Genomic DNA, 4,412 nt, shown 5'->3' on the forward strand with positions numbered 1-4,412 from the left:
CTCACATTCAGCTGGGTGCCGAAGGATGGGAATCCTGTAAAACCACTGTGGGAGGTGTGGGGCTTCCGTCAGACCTCCCAGCACTGCCCCCCGCCCCCCGGGGCTATTAGCTTAATGGATCAAACATTGTCAGGGAGCCACCTGTGTCCCCGGCCAGCCCCAAAAGTCAGGGCAGACACTACCCAGGCAGGCCCCTGTGGCTTCCTGAATCCTTCAGGAGGCCAGTCCCCGGCAGTCTGGGGGATCCAGGAGTCAGCCCCATGGGAGCAACCTTGGGCCCCCGAGAAAGAGGAGTTGGTGGATAGACACCCAGCCTCCAGGTCCCTCAGGGGGACATTCTGAGGTCCCACACAGCCTCCCTGGGGGTCCCAGGAGGATTTGGCCCTGTGTGCCCCCGGTGCTAACAGCTCATTAGCACCCCCTTCACCCCCTTCCTCCTTCCCTCATCTCACTCCAACGCCGGGGATCACCGTCCCATCCGTGCTTTGGAGAAAAGCAAAGGCAAGCACAATTTTCCCATTTGGTTCTCTCTGGATCACAAGGCGGTACAAATTCAAGCCCCAAACTCACACGGGGGCAAGCCTGTGAACGCCCATTTCCAGAGGAGCTTTTTTTTTTTTTTCCCCCTCCTTGCATCCAGATGACAGACGAGCCTCCTCACCTACCTTTGTTGGCAGATGGGTTAAAGTCCACCCTTCAGAGAGCCCGTGGCCCCTGGAAGACCCCGCCTGCACCCTTATTCCCTCAATCAACCATCTGACCCTGAACGCCTGGGTTATAAAGTTCAGCAAGCAGAGGGGAGCCACAACTCGCTGCCTGTTGACCCCTGGAGGTTTGCCCTCGGTTTTTTTTTTGTTTTTTTTTTTTAATTTTTTTTTTTTCAACGTTTATTTATTTTTGGGACAGAGAGAGACAGAGCATGAACGGGGGAGGGGCAGAGAGAGAGGGAGACACAGAATCGGAAACAGGCTCCAGGCTCTGAGCCATCAGCCCAGAGCCTGACACGGGGCTCGAACTCCCAGACCGCGAGATCGTGACCTGGATGAAGTCGGACGCTTAACCGACTGCGCCACCCAGGCGCCCCATTGCTAAAAACTATGGCAGCTCCCCAAACAAGTAATCATAGGATGACCACGTGATCCAGCAATTCCACTCCCGTGCACATGCCCAGAAGAAGGGAAAGCTGGATCACGAACAGATTATTTGTAGCCCCCACCCCCACCCCGGTGTTCCTAACAGCCTTCTTCACAACAGCCCAAATGCGGAAGCAACCCAAGTGACCTCCAACGCACGAATGGATAAACAAAGTGTGGCTGACCCATACGACGCAGTAAAGTAGTCAGCGTTTAAAAAGAAAGGACGCTCTGACACCTGCTGTGACACGGATGAACCTCGGGAACACGTTATGCCGAGTGAAACGAGCCAGCCGCAAAGAGACAGGCTGTGTTATTCCACCCACGCGAAGCACTGAGAGCTGTCAAGGTCACGGAGACAGAAAGTGGAAGAGTGGTTCCCAGGGACTCCGGGAGGGAGCACGAAGAGTTAGCGCTGCACGGGGACAGAGGGTCTGTTTGGGAAGATGAAAAAAGTCCTGGAAACGGATGCTGGTGTGGGCTGTGCAATAACGTGAGTGTATTTCATGCCACGGAGCGGTATTCTTAGAAATGGTTACAATGGTAGGGGCGCCTGGGTGGCGCAGTTGGTTAAAGCGTCCGACTTCAGCCAGGTCACGATCTCGCGGTCCGTGAGTTCGAGCCCCGCGTCGGGCTCTGGGCTGATGGCTCAGAGCCTGGAGCCTGTTTCCGATTCTGTGTCTCCCTCTCTCTCTGCCCCTCCCCCGTTCATGCTCTGTCTCTCTCTGTCCCAAAAATAAATAAACGTTGAAAAAAAAAAAAAAAGAAATGGTTACAATGGCAAGTTTTGTTGCATCTGTATTATTATTCTCAAAAATAAATGAAGCCGAGAATAACTCAGGTTTGTGCTGTAAAAGTTATTGGGGTCGCCGGGGTGGCTCAGTCGCCTGAATGTTTTTAACTCTTGATTTCGGCTCAGGGCGCGATCTCACAGTTCGTGGGAGCAAGCTGGCGGCACAGGGCCTGCTTAGGATTCTCTCTCTCTCTCTCTCTCTCTCTCTCTCTCTCAAAATAAGTAATTTTTTAAAAATTTTTTAATGTTTATTTATTTTTGAGAGACAGAGAGAGACAGCATGAGCGGGGGAGGGGCAGAGAGAGAGGAGACCCAGACTGTGAAGCAGGCTCCAGGCTCTGAGCTGTCAGCACAGAGCCCGACGTGGGGCTCGAACTCACCGACGGTGAGATCACGACCTGAGCCGAAGTCAGGCGCTTAACTGACTAAGCCACCCAGGCGCCCCCCAATAAGTAAATATTTTTTAAAACTAAATAAAAGTTATTTGTTGTGTCTCATCTTGGATTGGGAGGAGTTTTCTAGCGAGGGGGTCTTTTGGGATCCCAAATAAGCCACTTCCCAGGGGCAGAGGCTTTGGAACCAAAGAGTGGAGGGCCCCAGAGTCCCTCAGCACCTCTGCTGAGTGTTCTCCCCTGACCGCCTTTCCAAAGGGAATGTTAGATACGTCACACCCTTAACCATCCCAGAACCTACCTACTTCCTTTAGAGTATTGGAATCCAGGGAATGATTTAATGTACCATTTGTTTCTTTGTGGTTGACAGTCTCCCCAACTGGAATCTGACCTCCACGAGGATGGGAATCACTCCTCGTTCTTACCTGAGTCCCTAGTGCCCAGATCAGGAGGAATTCAGGCAGAAGTTCTACCCCTCCCAGGGCACCTGGGTGGCTCATTTGGCTAAGCCTCCAACTCTTGGTTTGGGCTCAGATCATGTTCCTGTGGCTTGTGGGTTCGAGTCCCATGTCAGGCTCTGTCCCGACAGTGCAGAGCCTGCTTGAGATTCTCTCTCTCTCTCCCTCTTTCTCTGCCCCTCTCCCGCTCATACTCCCTCTCTCCAAATAAATAAATAATCTTAAAAAAAAAAAAAAAAGGTATGCCCTCCCAAAAAACCATATATATAACTCAGACTTTTCATGATTCAATGACACCATTGAGAGCCGGACTGATTGCATACCTCGAAAGCAACCTGTGTGTGTAAGTGGATACTCCAGAACAGACCTCAGGGAAGAGGTGGGGTCATAGGGATGCCAGATAGATGGTTTTTAAAGTCTTATCAGGTTGGGTAAGGTCACCCAGGGAGAGGGTGTGGCCCCTCAATCACAGAGTGGGAAGTTTGGCAATATTTGAGCTGTAGGAACCCCATTTTAAACTGCATTGTCAATGGCCCAGAACATCCCCTTTGGGGGTGGGCATCAGGATAGGACAGAAGGGGCCTGGAATCTGGAATGATAAGACAGCTTTCGTCTTATCTCTGCCCTTATCAGCTGTATAGCTCAGTAACCTGCAACTCCCAGAGCTCAGTTTCCCCATCTGTAAAATCGCCACGGGCCACATGCCCACCTTATCTGTCAACAGTCAAACCACATTCCCCCAGTGCCCTTGAGCACTGGTTTGGGGAACACTACGCCCTGTCCTGGACCCCACCCTTTTAGTGGGAGAGGCCCGGAGGTAAATAAGATCTATAAGGAAACAGTGGGCTGAGCCTCAAGGAAGCAGGAGGGGCCGCTTCTAATTCAGAGCGGGTTTGTGCTGCGAAGATTCTGAATCACCTGGTAAGAGGCAAGCATTTTATTTATTTGTCTTTTTGTTTTAATGTTTATTTAGTTTTGAAACAATGCAAGAGACAGCGTGCAAGCAGCGGCGGGGCAGACAGACGGAGACACAGAATCCGAAGCGGGCTCCAGACTCCGAGTTGTCAGACCAGAGCCCGAAGCGGGGCTCGAACTCACGAACCGTGAGATCATTACCTGAGCCAAAGTCAGACGCTTAACCAACTGAGCCACCCAGGTGCCTCCAGTTGTCTTTTTTTTTTTTTAATTTTTATTTGTTTTTGAAGGAGAGAGAGAGAGACAGAGCATGAGTGGGGGAGGGGCAGAGAGAGAGAGGGAGACACAGAATCGGAAGCAGGCTCCAGGCTCTGAGCTGTCAGCACAGAGCCCGATGCAGGGCTCGAACTCCAGAACCATGAGATCCTGACCCGAGCAGAAGTCAGCTGCTTAACAGACTTGAGCCACCCAGGCTCCGCCCCCACCCCAGTTATTTTTAGCTTTGATGTCCATGGCCACGGCCCGTGGCAGATAAAGCCGGTGGTAATGAGACCCCAGCCTGTTCTCCTACCTTGACCCTGCCTCCCTCTTCCCTCACTTCTAACAGGTTTGCATATCAGCGCCAAGAACAGTGGCTCACAGATCAGCTTAACTTGAATGTCAGAGGGAGAAAGTCTAGGGATGCATTCTGCTTAGAGCCTCTAGTCCAGTCCTGGGAGGA

The sequence above is a fragment of the Leopardus geoffroyi genome, chromosome C1, assembly GCF_018350155.1.
Source record: "Leopardus geoffroyi isolate Oge1 chromosome C1, O.geoffroyi_Oge1_pat1.0, whole genome shotgun sequence".
NCBI lineage: Eukaryota > Metazoa > Chordata > Mammalia > Carnivora > Felidae > Leopardus > Leopardus geoffroyi.